The 16,753-nt window shown below is 41.0% G+C and overlaps 1 protein-coding gene and 1 pseudogene across 7 annotated transcripts in view; both read right to left on the minus strand.

The window, feature by feature from the left end:
- The window catches only part of ENTPD7 (ectonucleoside triphosphate diphosphohydrolase 7), a 139,552-nt gene that overhangs the window by 110,551 nt on the left and 12,248 nt on the right, over nucleotides 1–16,753 (minus strand). The window lies entirely within an intron of this gene.
- LOC132439724 (small ribosomal subunit protein uS8-like) lies at nucleotides 5,238–13,495 on the minus strand (annotated as a pseudogene).

Below are 16,753 nucleotides of genomic sequence, written 5' to 3' on the forward strand. Positions count from 1 at the left end.
TTAATCATCAGGCTTCTGGTTCCAACCAGTCTGGGGTCTACGTGCTTGTGGTTAGCAAGGTCTTAGTTTCTTCCCAACAGCTCAGAGATATGCATCAGATTGTTACATGCATCCCTTAAGGAGGAACTAAGACTCTGTCTTATGGCTGAACTACTCTTTTTGCTATCATTACTTTCCTTGCTTGGCTGCTTTTCCTTTGTTTCTGCATTCTCTCACTTCCCTGATTCGTAACTGCTTGAGTCTGCTCTTTGGAACTCAGGGAAGGCCTAGGAGACTAAAGCCTTTTTTTGTACAAACAAGAAACGGGACACACAGGGGCTTTTGCACCTGGGAAGGTGCTTCAGGGTCCTGCTCACTTTCAGTATCACCAGCCCCAAAGGGGGCATATTCACGTGTTTCTATGAATGACACACGCCCCCTGAAGTTGTGCAGGGGGGGCCCTGGGAGAAATGGATGGCTTGGGGTTAGAGTTAGTTTATGAAAGAGATGGAATGAGCACTTTGTTTTCTGACCTTCAGGGCTCTCTTCCTTGCACCATTAAATTAAGTCTGATTAAGCTCAAGACTTGATTTTTCCAACACAAATAATCCTGTCTCTTGTCTCCTTCAACCAGCCAGGACCCGGCACGTTTGTCCTTGTGGATTCAGAGCCTCCCACACACCTTCCCAGAGTAGGTGCAGCTCTGGTGGTAGGATTTAAGAAATACATGCTGCACTACCGCCCCACTAGTCTGTTACAGGGCTAAAGTTAGAATGATTAGTGAGTGAGGAAGACAACTGCTCTTCTACATTCTAGCAAATCAGTCCCTGAGAGACTGCTCTGTGTTTCTTTATTCTAGAAGTGAAGTATTCCCAGTCTTCCATGTCCTGGAGTCACTCTGCCTTGTGTTTTCGTCTACCCCTATTTTGACCTCCACCCCCATTGCTATCCCAACACCTACCCCTTCTTGGTGGCAGGAGTCAGGGGTCTCTTTGATCTTGGTTCAGGTGGAAACCAGAGGAAATCCTAGATTAGGCTCTGATGGCCAAAGAATGTCTATCAGCCCCAGGGAGGGGCACTCAATTGGAATGAGATAAGAGCATGGATTTTATGCTTATGAAAAAAATTGCATTTTGTGATATTTCTGTAAAAATTGAGCTAAGCATTCATTGTAGGTACTGAGTAGTATGGTTTTGATAGAAGGAAAAACCACACATTGCACATGACATAGGGTTAAGGGTGACCAAATGTCCCAGTTTTCTCAGGACCAAGCAATTTCCCAGGACTTGGGACTTTGATAAAACCAGTTCACTCCAGGGGTAAATAATAATAATAATTTACTATGTGTCAGGCACTATTCTCAGCACTTTACATTCATTTACTTCTCAACCGACTCAGTGAGAGAGGTACTGTATTTATTTCTGTTTTACAAATAAAGAAATTAAGGATCAGATAAGGCAAGTAACTCACCCAATGTCACACAGCTAGGTAAGTGTGGAGCTGGGACTGAAACCCAGGTCTGTCTGACTCTCAAATTCACCCAGTCCATTATATTTCTTAACCATCATCATCTCTCTATGACCATTATTCAAACTAGAAAGAGGTTTAAAAAAAATAATTCTTATTATCCCCCTCCTCCTCCTCCTTCTTCTTCTTTTTGACACATCATGCTTAACCATTCTTGTAAATGAAACAGAATGTTCAGGAACAGGCACAAATATATATAGGAACTTTATACTATTTGATAAAGATAGGACTTCAAATCAGCGGGGGAAAGGTGACTTATTCAATAAACGTTGCTGGGACAATTAGGTAGCCATCTGGAAAAAAAATACAGTTGGGTCCCTATTTCACACTTTATACTAAAATAAATTCCAAATGGAAAGAAGGTTTTAGTGAGGGAATGAAATCAAAGAAATATTAGAAGGAAGCATGGGAATGGAGAAGATCTTTCTGAGTATGATACAAAATTCAGAAGCCATAAGAGATAACTAATAAGGACCTACTGTATAGCACAGGGAACTCTACTTAATACTCTGTAATGACCTATATGGGAAAAGAATCTAAAAAAGAGTGGCTATATGTATATGTATAACTGATTCACTTTACTGTACACCTGAAACTAACACAACATTGTAAATCAACTATACTCTGAAAAAAATTTTTTAAAAAGAAGCCATAAGAGAAAATTGATAAATTTCACTATATCTTAAAAATACTTTGCATGGCAAAACAAAGTTAAAGAGGTAAAACCAACTGGAGGAAATATTTTCAAAGTATCACAAACCAAGAACAATCTTCCTTAATGGATAAAGCATTTGTACAAATCATTAGAAAAAGATTGATGAGCAATATAATAATATAACACAATACAATAAAGAAATAATGAGGATAGACAAGTCACAGAAGAGACTGACCCCTAACCATTTGAAAAGATATTGGGCTTCACTGATAAGAGAAATGAAAATTAAGACTATAAGGAAGCACTCACCTATTGCATTGGCAAAGATCCAAAAACCTGGTAACTTTGTATTGGTGAGAATGTAAATTGGTACAATCTCTTTAGCAGGCAACTGGTAAGGTCTATTACCTTTGATTTGACAATTCCACAGTAACACTCACACACATAGGAAAATGATGTGCAAGGGTTTTTGTTACAACACTTTTGGTCATTGGAAGCAACCTATATATTCATCAAAGGGAACTGGTTAAACAACTGCTACATCTATACAGTGGAATATTATGCAGCCATGGAAAAGAACGAGGAGACTGCCTGCAGTGATAAGGAATGATCTCTAAGATATATTGTTAAGAAGACAAAGTGCAAAACAGTGCGTAAAGTATGTTACTATTTGCATATGCGGGTCCTGAAGGAGGGTAGATAATATATTATGTATATGTATGTTCGTAAATGAATGAAAATCTCTGGGAAGATAACGTAAGAATCTGGTAACAGTGGTCCATATAGGGAAGGGAGACTTCCCCGCCCAATAAACTTACTTTTATATCTTTTAAAATCTGTGATATGTTAATGTTGTACCTATAAATAAATATAGATCGATAATTTTTTGTGTGTGTTTGGTACGTGGGCCTCTCACTGTTGTGGCCTCTCCCGTTGCGGAGCACAGGCTCCAGACACGCAGGCTCAGCGGCCATGGCTCATGGGCCCAGCCGCTCCGCGGCATGTGGGATCTTCCTGGACCGGGGCACAAACCCGTGTCCCCTGCATTGGCAGGCAGAATCTCAACCATTGCACCACCAGGGAAGCCCAAGATAAATTTTTTAAATGTAAAAGAGATCCAGGGCTAGCTTAATGGACGTACAACCTGTATACTTGCAAAGGGCCCTGCACTCGGTTTAATGCTCCGATGTCACCACCTTGAAATTCTTAATAATTTTTGAACAAGGGTCCCTTCACTTTCATCTTGCACTAGGGCTGTGTAAATTATCTAGCCAATCCTGGAGAAACTCTTGTTTTACAAATGTTATCTGAGGTTAAGTCCTGATTTAAAAGGAGATACTTGTGGAAGTCAAAGACATTTTCATTTGCTTGTGGCCAGTAATGACAACCATTAAACAATAAATAGCCAAATAAATCTTTGCAATTGCAGGGCAAACAACCCAAATCATCTGTATTTGCCGGATCACTAAAAGCCACACATTTGCCAGCAGGAATATCTACCCTCAAATGATGAGGTTCACTTTGCCCAAACTGGAAAAGCCATTTACAGCTCTTCAAAAACTACCTGACATTTCAGTTTTCTGTGAAAGGAAGGTCTGCACAATAAAAATCTCATGCAGTTTCTGCCTGTCACACAGACTAAACAAAGTGATGCTTCTTTTAAAACATATATGCATGAGATTTGCTTTTAGGAATTTTGTTATGATAACCTCAGGAGGCAAACAAACACAGCAGAACTAGCTCCTACCTGGCCAGGGTGGCATCGCCTGTCTGAACAGTCCTTTCAATCTGGGCAGTTTCAGCCAAGGATGCTTCTCCTCAAATGAATGGATTATAAATATATTTTATTATAGGATTAGAATGAATGCCAGAAACACTCCAGCAAAGTGAACCAAAGACAACACCCAGAGGATAAGAAGGGAGAAAGATGCAGTTTAGACAACAATTATGTCTACTTACTGTGCATTTAGGTTCTCGGCTGTAAAATGGGTAAAATACTACCTATTTCACAAAGCCTCGCCATTTAAATGAGATAATGGACGTGGATATGCTTCCTCGCCATGGATTAAATGAGATAGTGGACGTGGATATGCTTTGTAAATTGCTAATTACTAAGGTATCATCATCCATATTATTATGTGAGGATATTATTTTGAGTGGGTATCTGTGTTTGTACTGCCAGTGTTGCTTTGAATGGGAGGGGCAGCCACATTTAATACCTCCACCACTAACTAAAGAACTCTTTTTTTCTAAGTGCAAAAGTAATACAGGGCCTCCCAATGTAAAATAAACAAACAACCCAGAAGTAAACAGAATGAAAAGTGAAAGTTCCCCTTCACCTTCTGCCACAAATTCTAGTCCTTTTAACAGAGCATAGTATAAATTCTTCCAGGAGGATTTTTTAAACATATCTGAATAACAAAATAAAACTGCTAGAACTCTGTGAGATGCATCACAACCCCCTCCCCAACGTTAGGGAATGGCATTGCTTCTCATGGCTACTGTGAATAATGCTGCTATGAACACAGACGTACAAATACCTGTTGAAGTTCCTTCTTTCAATGCTTTTGGGTATATACCCAGAAGTAAACTTGCTGGATCATATGGTAATTTTATGTTTAATTTTTTGAGGAACCATCATACAGTTTTCCACAGCAGCTACACCATTTTACATTCCTACCAGCAACATACAGGGTTCCGATTTCTCTGCATTCTCTCCAACACTTCTTTTCTTTTCTTTTTTTTTTTTTTTTAATAATTGTCCTAATGGGTGTGAAGTGGTGAAATCTGCACTTTTAACATGCTCCTCCACGATTCTTTTTTTTTTTTTAATTAATTAATTATTTGGCCGTGTTGGGTCTTCGTAGCTGTGCAGTAGTTGTGGCTCGTGAGCTCTAGAGCGCAGGTTCAGTAGTTGTGGCGTATGGGCTTAGTTGCTCCACAGCCTGTGGGATCTTCCCAGACCAGGGCTCGAACCTGTGTCCCCTGCATTGACAGGCAGATTCTTAATCACTGTGCCACCAAGGAAGTCCATCCACATGATTCTTATTCACACCAAAGTTTGAGAATTGCTGTCTTTAGAAATCTTAGCAGGGGCTTCCCTGGTGGCTCAGTGGTTGAGAATCTGACTGCCAATGCACGGGACACGGGTTTGAGCCCTGGTCCTGGAAGATCCCATATGCTGCAGAGCAACTAAGCCCGTGTGCCACAACTACTGAGCCTGCGTGCTGCAACTACTGAAGCCCGCGTGCCTAGAGCCTGTGCTCTGCAACAAGAGAAGCCATCACAATGAGAAGCCTTTGCACCACAACGAAGAGTAGCCCCCGCTCACTGCAATTAGAGAAAGCCCTTGAGCAGCAACAAAGCCCCAACACAGCCAACAATAAATAAATAAATTTTTTTAAAATAAAGAAATCTTAGCAGCAGAAAGAGAAGGGGCAGTGAGTCTTCTAAGTCTGAGAAGCAAAGCAGGGATTTGGCAACAAGTGTCATTGTCCATAGTAGATTAGTGGGGCTAGTTTGACCACCCCTCAAATGAAAAAATTTTTTAAAGGAATGGTCTTAAACTACCTGCTAAGAAGTTGGTAGGTTGAAGAGAAACAGGGAGACAGCTGCTGACCTTGGTAGCCACCTTGAGCTGAATCAAAGCAAAGAAAAAATTCCTTCAAACCAAATATTGTCCCATAGCAGCCTTGAGCAGGACAAATAATGTTTAGCCTCACAGCCCACAAGGGGAAAATAGTTCCTTTCTGGCAACCTCTGGCTGAGTAAGCAAAACAAGGCCCTACCCGCCAAAGGGGAGGGGAACTGGTGCCAGTTACAACAGAGAGGAGGAAAGGAGGTGGGGAGAGGAGACCCATAAAAGGGTGGAGCCGTGAGCCTGTGACCTTGGGTTTCCCTCCACTGGAAAGCTTCCTTAATACTTAGGTTCATATTCACAGAATTTTTGGATGGTAAAATGCACTGGTAAGAAATTAGGGCAATGGGACTCAGGCTCTCAAGTGATGAAATCGTGCCCCCTAGTGGTTGTTCTTTAGCACATTCAAGTCATTAAAGATCAAAGATTGGGAGGTGGAGTGAGGAATGGACTGGTGGTGGAGATCAGTGGCAGCCTCAACTTAACTGATTACAGTTGGCTGGAATGGAGAGAATTTTGAAAATATTCTCCTCAACCCTACTTCCTGTGGTAATCTGGATGCTAGCAATACTTTCTGTAATAAAGAGTGACATCAATTTCATTTGAGTGCTTTCTTATCATACCACACACCTCTGCACAACACCAAAAGGTAGGTTTTATTGTTGTTGGTATTATTACTACTATTCTCATCTAATGGGTGAAGGAACAGAGGCTCAGAGGATTCAGTGACTTTTCCAAGGCCACAGGCTCCACCTTTGAACCACAGCTCCTCACAACATGTAAGCACCTAAGAACATAATGGAAAGGAAACAGATCACTGGAATGAAAAACCATGCCTCCTTACTTAAGTTCTCTGCCATGACTAGGGGAAGCAGACATATACACTAGAAAATAACTTTATGTATTTTTTGTACTGTTAAAAAGAAGTAAAAGCCCCAAATGGAGTCATTTGTCCCCATGTCAGCAAACCAAGATTTTGCTGCAGTTTCAACCTCTCCCCAGAAAGCGACTTTCAAATAGACAATCTGATCACTAGTGAGATAATCTGTATAAGACCCCTGCCATTTGCTTCTCCCCAAAAAAGAAGACGACCTGGCCTGAAACAATTCTTTCTTTTCTTTTGCTAATAACTTCCTTGCCCCACTCTCCTTCTGCCTATAAAAACCTTCCATTTTGTACAATTCCTTGGAGCGCCCTTCTATTGACTAGATGAGATGCTGCTCGATTTATGAATCATTGAATAAATCCAATTAGATCTTCAAATTTATTCAGTTGAATTTTTGTCTTGTAACAGTTAAAACATAAAAATTATAGAATTATTTGTTGGGCTTCCCTGGTGGCACAGCAGTTAAGAATCCGCCTGCCACTGCAGGGGACACAGGTTCCAGCCCTGGTCTGGGAAGATCCCACACGCTGCGGAGCAGCTAAGCCTGTGTGCCACAACTACTGAGCCCACACTCTAGAGCCCATGAGCCACAACTACTGAGCCCGCATGTCACACTGCTGAAGCACACGCCTAGAGCCCGTGCTCCGCAACAAGAGAAGCCACTGCAACGAGAAGCCTGCGCACCGCCACAAAGGGTAGCCCCCGATTGCCGCAACTAGAGAAAGCCCACACAGCACAAAGACCCAATGCAGCCAAAAATAAATAAATTTATTTAAAAAAATTATTCATAATCCCACCATGCAGAGTTATACACTATTTGCATTTTGGTGAATATTATCTAAGACTTTTTACTATGTGCATATATAATAGTATATATCATTATTTTATTAAGAAAGAAATAATAGTATTTGTTGTTGTTATTCACTGAGGCATTTTATTTGTATGTATGTGTTACATCCCGAGAAAAAGAATCCCAGGATTTTCCCTCCTGTGTGTTTTCATCTTGCTTCCATTTGGTCCGTGATGCCAGCCAAGATCACTAGTACAACGGATGGGATGGGATCGGGTAGTCTGTTATTATTCTAGATCACCAAATTGCACACCGAATCTGGGGCCGATCACTTTACAACTGTTTAAGCTGCTTGTGAGGTTCACAACAATTTACCCAACTCTGTGGTCACTAACGGATGCTGTATCATCAGTTAGAAACCAGATGATGGCTTTGGAGCACTGCCTGGTAAGAACCTGGTGTTTGCCCCTCTTCTCAGCAATGTTGATGATCTTGAGAACCTTGGCCAGGATGTTCATGTGCACCATTACGGTGGCACGGAAAGACGGTGGAAAGAGCACGATAGCCTTTTATGACCTACATTGCCCCTTACTATATCACAACATTCTAAAGGCTGCCTTTAACTTTTTTTAGTGGCTTTATTCATAATAGTCAAACACTAGAAGGAAGCCAAGCAGCCAAATATCCATCATACAATTTACCTTTGTAACCGTTTTCAGTGTATAATCCAGTGGCATTAAGTCCATTCACACTGTTGTGCAATCATCACCACCAGCCATCTCTAGGACGTTTTCATCATCCCAAACTATAACTCTGTACCCATTTAACAGTAACTCCCTATTCTCCCCTCCCCCCAGGCCTTGGTAATCTCTGTTCTATTTTCTTTCTCTATGAATTTGACTACACTGGGTACCTCATATAAGTGAGATCATACAGAATTTGTTTTTTTGTGATTGGCTTAGTTCACTTAGCACAATGTCACTAAGGTTCATGCATGTTACAACATGTGTCAGAATTTCCTTCCTTTTTAAGGCTGAATAGTACTCCATTGTATGTATAGCCCACATTTTATTTATCCGTTCATCCGCCAAGGGACATTTGGGTTGTGCCTTTAACTTTTCAAGTTTCCTTTCTTGCCAGTTGTTTAATTACAAAGTCGTTAGAATATCAAAGGGGTGATATGTGTCTCACTTGTGAGCTTGGTATATGGTGGTGGAAAGACAACATTAAGTGAATGCTTTGAAGAAGTTACCTCGAGTTCTTAAATCTTTACTGAAGGCTGAAAGAATTCGCCCTGTCTTAGAAAGGGTCTGCTGCACGCTGTTGGAAAAAGCTTTAGAAGTAAACCAGATTTGTTTACTCTGTTGATCCGTAGCAGACTGTGGTGCATGTTGCATGTGGTACTGACCTTGAGATCTCAGCCAAAACATAAATGAGTTGAAACAGTCCTGAGAAGGAGACCACTGTAAAGACCCAAGTTTCAGGAAGACGTGAGTGTTGGGCAGGGGGTAGGAGACATGAGTACTAGGAGGGAAGCCTAAGGATCTTCTTCTGAAATTAGACAGTGACTTAGACAAAGTATACAGTAGGTGATAAAAATGTAGTGGTAGTTACTTTAAGAGGTAGTTGAGGTTAAACTATAACCAGGTGCTTATTAATATCTGTGGCCTAAGTAGATTAGTGAGCTTAAATGAATCCAGGCCCATAATAAATCATGACCCCCATGTGTCCTTCATTTTAAAGAGTGCTCACCTCCTTATTAACTCATTTTGTTTGGTCCTGATAATGACAGAATGACTCAGACAGGGAAGGGATCACTCTCCTGACTGCACAGATCAGGAAACCAAGGCCCAGGGAGGTGAAGTAATACGTGGCATTATGGAAGGAACAGGGTTGGGCTTGGAGTCCAGAGTTCTCTGGGCTCTGCCACTTGGAGCTCCTCAGCCTTTCCTGTGACATCACGGTGTGGAGAATTAAGGAGCAGATCCCTATTGCTTAGTGTCTGATGTAGCACAGAGTAACATTTCTCTCCACGGGTTGCCCCTAGAAGCCACATCAGAGATGCTAAGTAGATGGACCACCGCCCCAGCCTTGCCTGCTACTTCTGTGTCTATGACCCTTCTTGCTGCAGTCTCAGCAGTAAGGGTTGGCCTATGCTGTTGTCTAACCTATGGAGCCATCCCTCCTTTTCCTCCTCTATAAAAATACTGGGTTGGCCTCTGAGGGTAACCTTTAAATGTAAGACTGTAATCTCCCCAAGTCTAAAAATGCAGTAATCTCTTTCCCCTCCCCAAGCAATTTAACTTTTTTTTTCATTGCTGATTTTTTTTTTATACAGCAGGTTCTTATTAGTCATCAATTTTACACACATCAGTGTATACATGTCAATCCCAATCTCTCAATTCATCACACCACCCACCATCCACCACCGCTTTCCCCCCTCAGTGTCCATACGTTTGTTCTCTACATCTGTGTCTCTATTTCTGCCCTGCAAACCGATTCATCTGTACCATATTTATAGCTTCCACATATATGCGTTAATATACGATATTTGTTTTTCTCTTTCTGACTTACTTCACTCTGTATGACAGTCTCTAGATCCACCCATGTCTCAACAAATGACCTAATTTTGTTCCTTTTTACGGCTGAGTAATATTCCATTGTATATATGTACCACATCTTCTTTATCCATTCATCTGTCAATGGGTATTTAGGTTGTTTCCATGGCTATTGTAAATAGTGCTGCAATGAACATTGGGGTGCATGTGTCTTTTTGAATTATGGTTTTCTCTGGGTATATGCCCAATAGTGGGATTGTAGGGTCATATGGTAATTCTATTTTTAGTTCTTTGAGGAACTTCCATACTGTTCTCCATAGTGGCTGTATCAATTTACACCCTCCAGCATTTTCTCCACACCCTCTCCAGCATTTGTTGTTTGTAGATTTTCTGATGATGCCCATTCTAACTGGTGTGAGGTGATACCCTTTGTCATAGATAAGTTGACCATAGGTGCATGGGTTTATCTCTGGGCTTTCTATCTTGTTCCATTGATCTATGTTTCTGTTTTTGTGCCAGTACCATACTGTCTTGATTACTGCAGCTTTGTAGTATAGTCAGAAGTCAGAGAGTCTGATTCCTCCAGCTCCATTTTTTTCCCTCAAGACTGCTTTGGCTATTCAGGGTCTTTTGTGTCTCCACACAAATTTTAAGATTTTTTGTTCTAGTTCTGTAAAAAATGCCATTGGTAATTTGATAGGTATTGCAATGAATCTGTAGATTGTTTTGGGTAGTATAGTCATTTTCACAATATTGATTCTTCCAATCCAAGAACATGGTATATCTCTCCATCTGTTGGTATCATTTTTAATTTCTTTCATCAGTGTCTTATAGTTTTCTGCATACAGGTCTTTTGTCTCCCTAGGTAGGTTTATTCCTAGGTATTTTATTCTTTCTGTTGCAATGGTGAATGGGATTATTTCCTTAATTTCTCTTTCTGATCTTTTGTTGTTAGCGTATAGGAATGCAAGAGATTTCTGTGCATTAATTTTGTATCCTGCAACTTTACCAAATTCATTGATTAGTTCCAGTAGTTTTCTGGTGGCATCTTTAGGATTCTCTATGTACAGTATCATGTCATCTGCAAACAGTGACAGTTTTACTTCTTCTTTTCCAATTTGTACTCCTTTTATTTCTTTTTCTTCTCTGATTGTTGTAGCTAGGACTTCCAAAATTATGTTGAATAATAGTGGCGAGAGTGGACATCCTTGTCTTGTTCCTGATCGTAGAGGAAATGCTTTCAGTGTTTCACCATTGAGAATGATGTTTGCTGTGGGTTTGTCATATATGGCCTTTATTATGTTGAGGTAGGTTCCCTCTATGCCCACTTTCTGGAGAGTTTTTATCATAAATGGGTGTTGAATTTTGTCAAAAGCTTTTTCTGCATGTATTGAGAAGATCATATACTTTTTCTTCTTCAATTTGTTAATATGGTGTATCACACTGATTCATTTGCGTATATTGAAGAATCCTTGCATCCCTGGGATAAATCCCACTTGGTCATGGTGTATGATTCTTTTAAAGTGTTGTTGGATTCTGTTTGCTAGTATTTTGTTGAGGATTTTTGCATCTATATTCATCAGTGATATTGGTCTGTAATTTTCTTTTCTTGGAGTATCTTTGTCTGGTTTTCGTTTCAGGGTGATGGTGGCCTCGTAAAATGAGTATGGGAGTATTCCTCCTCTGCAATTTTTGGAAGAGTTTGAGAAGGATGGGTGTTAGCTCTTCTCTAAATATTTGATAGAATTCACCTGTGAAGCCATCTGGTCCTGTACTTTTGTTTGTTGGAAGATTTTAAATCACAGTTTCAATTTCATTACTTGTGATTGGTCTGTTCGTATTATCTATTTCTTCCTGGTTCAGTCTTGGGAGGTGATACCTTTCTAAGAATTTGTCCATTTCTTCCAAGTTGTCCATTTTATTGGCATACAGTTGTTTGTAGTAATCTCTTAGGATGCTTTGCATTTCTGTGGTGTCTGTTGTAACTTCTCCTTTTTCATTTCTAATTTTATTGATCTGAGTCCTCTCCCTCTTTTTCTTGATGAGTCTGGCTAATGGCTTATCAATTTTATCTTCTCAAAGAACCAGCTTTTAGTTTTATTGATCTTTGCTATTGTTTTCCTTGTTTCTATTTCATTTATGTCTGCTCTGATCTTTATGGTTTCTTTCCTTCTGCTAACTTTGGGTTTTGTTTGTTCTTCTTTCTCTAGTTCTTTTAGGTGTAGGGCTAGATTGTTTATTAGAGATTTTCCTTGTTTCTTGAGGTACGCTTGTATAGCTATAAACTTCCCTCTTAGAACTGCTTTTGCTGCATCCCATAGGTTTTGGATCATCATGTTTTCATTGTCATTTGTCTCTAGGTATTTTTTGATTTCCTCTTTGATTTCTTCAGTGATCTCTTGGTTATTTAGTAATGTATTGTTTAGCCTCCATGTGTTTGTTTTTTACGTTTTTTTCCCTGTAATTCATTTCTAATCTCATAGCATTGTGGTCAGAAAAGATACTTGATATGATTTCAATTTTCTTAAATTTACCGAGGCTTATTTGTGACCCAAGATGTGATCTATCCTGGAGAATGTTCCGTGAGCACTTGAGAAGAAAGTGTAATCTGCTGTTTTTGGATGGGATGTCCTATAAATATCAATTAAATCTAACTGGTCTATTGTATCATTTAAAGCTTCTGTTTCCTTATTTATTTTCATTTTGGATGATCTGTCCATTGGTGTAAGTGAGGTGTTAAAATCTCCCACTATTATTGTGTTACTGTCAATTTCCTCTTTTACAGCTGTTAGCAGTTGCCTTATGTATTGAGGTGCTCCTATGTTGGGTGCATATATATTTATAATTGTTATATCTTCTTCTTGGATTGATCCCCTGATGATTATGCAGTGTCCTTCCTTGTCTCTTGTAACATTCTTTTTTAAAAGTCTCTTCTGTCTGATATGAGAATAGCTACTCCAGCTTTCTTTTGATTTCCATTTGCATGGAATATCTTTTTCCATCCCCTCACTTTCAGTCTGTATGTGTCCCTAGGTGTGAAGTGGATCTCTTGTAGACAACATATATATGGGTCTTGTTTTTGTATACATTCAGCAAGGCTGTGTCTTTTGGCTGGAGCATTTAATCCATTCACCTTTAGGGTAATTATCAATATGGGTGTTCCTATGACCATTTTCTTAACTGTTTTGGGTTTGTTTTTGTAGGTCCTTTTCTTCTCTTGTGTTTCCCACTTAGGGAAGTTCCTTTGGCATTTGTTGTAGAGCTGGTTTGGTGGTGCTGAATTCTCTTAGCTTTTGCTTGTCTGTAGAGCTTTTGATTTCTCCGTTGAATCTGAATGAGATCCTTGCTGGGTAGAGTAATCTTGGTTGTAGGTTCTTCCTTTTCATCACTTTAAGTATATCATGCCACTCCCTTCTGGTTTGTAGAGTTTCTGCTGAGAAATCAGCTGTTAACCTTATAGGAGTTCCCTTGTATGTTATTTGTCATTTTTCCCTTGCTGCTTTCAATAATTTTTCTTTGTGTTAATTTTTGCCAATTTAATTACTATGTGTCTCGGTGTGTTCTCCTTGGGTTTATCCTGTATGGGACTCTCTGCGCTTCCTGGACTTGGGTGGCTATTTCTTTTCCCATGTTAGGGAAGTTTTTGACTATAATCTCTTCAAATATTTTCTCTGGTCCTTTGTCTCTCTCTTCTCCTTCTGGGACCCCTATAATGCGAATGTTGTTGCGTTTAATGTTGTCCCAGAGGTCTCTTAGGCTGTCTTCATTTTTTTTCATTCTTTTTTCTTTACTTTGTTCCACAGCAGTGAATTCCACCATTCTGTCTTCCAGGTCACTTATCCGTTCTTCTGCCTCAGTTATTCTGCTATTGATTCCTTCTAGTATAGTTTTCATTTCAGTTATTGTATTGTTCGTCTCTGTTTGTGTGTTCTTTAATTCTTCTAGGTCTTTGTTAAACATTTCTTGCATCTTCTTCATCTTTGCCTCCATTCTTTTTCTGAGGTCCTGGATCATCTTCACTATCATTATTCTGAATTGTTTTTCTGGAAGGTTGTCTATCTCCACTTCATTTAGTTGTTTTTCTGGGGTTTTATCTTGTTCCTTCATTTGGTACATAGCCCTCTGCCTTTTCATCTTGTCTCTCTTTCTGTGAATGTGGTTTTTGTTCCACAGGCTGCAGGATTGTAGTTCTTCTTGCTTCTGCTGTCTGCCCTCTGGTGGATGAGGCTATCTAAGAGGCTTGTGCAAGTTTCCTGATGGGAGGGACTGGTGGTGGGTAGAGCTGAGTGTTGCTCTGGTGGGCAGAGCTCAGTAAAACTTTAATCCACTTGACTGCTGATGGGTGGGGCTGGGTTCCCTCCCTGTTGGTTGTTTGGCCTGAGGCAACCCAACACTGGAGCGTACCTGGGCTCTTTGGTGGAGCTAATGGCAGACTCTGGGAGGGCTCACGCCAAGGAGTACCTCCCAGAACTCCTGCTGCCAGTGTCCTTGTCCCCATAGTGGGCCACAGCCAACCCCCGCCTCCACAGGAGACCCTCCAACACTAGTAGGTAGGTGTGGTTCAGTCTCCCCTGGGGTCACTGCTCCTTCCCCTGGGTCCCGATGCGCACACCACTTTGTGTGTGCCCTCCTAAAGTGGAGTCTCTGTTTCCCCCAGTTCTGTCGAAGTCCTGCAGTCAAATCCCAGTAGCCTTCAAAGTCTTATTCTCTACGAATTCCTCTTCCTTGTTGCCGGACCCCCTGGTTGGGAAGCCTGTTGTGGGGCTCAGAACCTTCACTCCAGCAGGTGGACTTCTGTGGTATAAGTGTTCTCCAGTCTGTGAGTCACCCACCCAGCAGTTATGGGACTTGATTGACTGAGTGACTCCAGTGGGCAGGATTAGGACCAGTGGATGAAGTGACAAGGAGGCACAGTCTGGTCAATAAGAAGACAAGCTCCCGAGGGATTAGAGCCATTCGAATACAGCATCAGTGCCCAGTCTGGGCTGCATTCCAGCAAGGCTGGAGAACCACCTCTGAGATCTTGTATATTTACATATTCTGGCCAGGACTGGATGTTCCAACTCTGAGGTCCTAAGAGTCTATATGAAGAATGAGGGAGGAAAAGAGGAAAAAAGAAACTGTGAGAAGGGAGGGTCAAGAGGTGGCCATTGGGCCATTGCCAGAATCTGTGACAGAGGCATCAGAATCCGTGACACAGTCCGAGTAGGGCAGCTCCCGCTCAATTTGAAGGTGGCCATTTCTCAGCAGGTGGGCTCAGATGAGGAAGGCATAGCTGTGAGCAAAGCCAGACTATAGCCTGACCCTGTTTGAGGGAAACAGTTTTCAATCTCAAACCCTCAAATGCTATCAGGAAGTAGTGTGCACTGATTAAGCACAAGAGCTCTGCATTCAAAATTTGATCCACTAATTAGTAGCTGTGTGACCTTGGGCAGTGCATTAAGATCTCTGGGCCTCCTTTTCCCTGGTTAAAAACATTGGAATAATAATAGGGCCTACCTCACAGATCTGTTCTGAGGATTAAATGAAATAAGGTAAATAAAGTGCTTGGCCCTAACATACATTAACAGCAGCTGCTGCAAACTGACCTACACGAATTTAATTATGCACAAACTATTAGGTTGTTTTCGGCAGCTGTAGGTAGCTCCCAAACATTACAGGTTGTTGAGGGCTAGCTGCTCCCCCAACCACTTCACTTCACACAAGTTTCAGATCAAATTCTGCCACATTTGGACATTTATTAGACACACTTTTATCAGCAAGTAGACACAAAAGGACCTGTTCTGAAAACTGATCACGGCTCTGTCCTTTGAGGTGCTCTAACCAGGCCTTGCGCGAAAGGTTTGCTCCAGGTGGGTCTCCAAAATCGAGAAGCGGGAGTGGGTTAACCTTAAGGCTTCAGGCAAATCGAATCCTTTGATGTTATGGCTGGACCCAGGGCCATGTTAGAATCTAGCAGCAGGTACCCTCCAGAAAGGTGAATGGTGTGGGGGGCTCAGCAGACTCTTTTTTCTGATCATGCAAGGGTTGGGAGGGACTGTAAAACTGTCTTAGCCAATATACATATCTTCCAGACCACTGATTTTAATGATGAGGACTCACTTCTAATGGGGTTTATTAACAAGCCACATCCCCCCCACCCCCAGTGAACCTAATACCCTTATTATGCTATCTAATACCCTTATTATTCTAATTATAATACTCTGATGCTAGGGGGAGATAAAGACTGAAACCTTCATAGTAGCTGTGAACATTTAATTAAATGCCGACTGATCACTCCTGTGCTGTATATTCTTGATTAAGGCACCGGGCCTTTCCTAGAGCACAGATTAAATGAACACTAGTATCGCACTGTAAGCCACAGGCATCTGAGCACTGACTGCATTCTCCAGTGCCCTGGTGCTTCTGAAATAGAGACTTGCTTTTGGTAGAAACTAACCACCTCAATTATGGAATGCCTCTATAATTCCTTAAATCCTTTAGCTCATTTAGATTCTCACAACAGCTGTTTGAGGTGTGGGCTACAACTCCCACTTTACTGATGAGGAAACTAAAATTCAGAGAGGTTAAGTTACTTGCCCAAAGCCACAGAGCTGTAGGATATTTGGCAGAAATAAAGTGAAGAAAAAAAGCAATGAGAATCTCCTTGTATAAATGTCATATCTTATCTTAGGTGAGGAGCAAGAAAGAGATTAAGTGTGGCCACCAAACCTGCCATCCC

Source organism: Delphinus delphis, chromosome 16 (assembly GCF_949987515.2).
Source record: "Delphinus delphis chromosome 16, mDelDel1.2, whole genome shotgun sequence".
In the NCBI taxonomy this organism is placed as follows: Eukaryota; Metazoa; Chordata; class Mammalia; order Artiodactyla; family Delphinidae; genus Delphinus; species Delphinus delphis.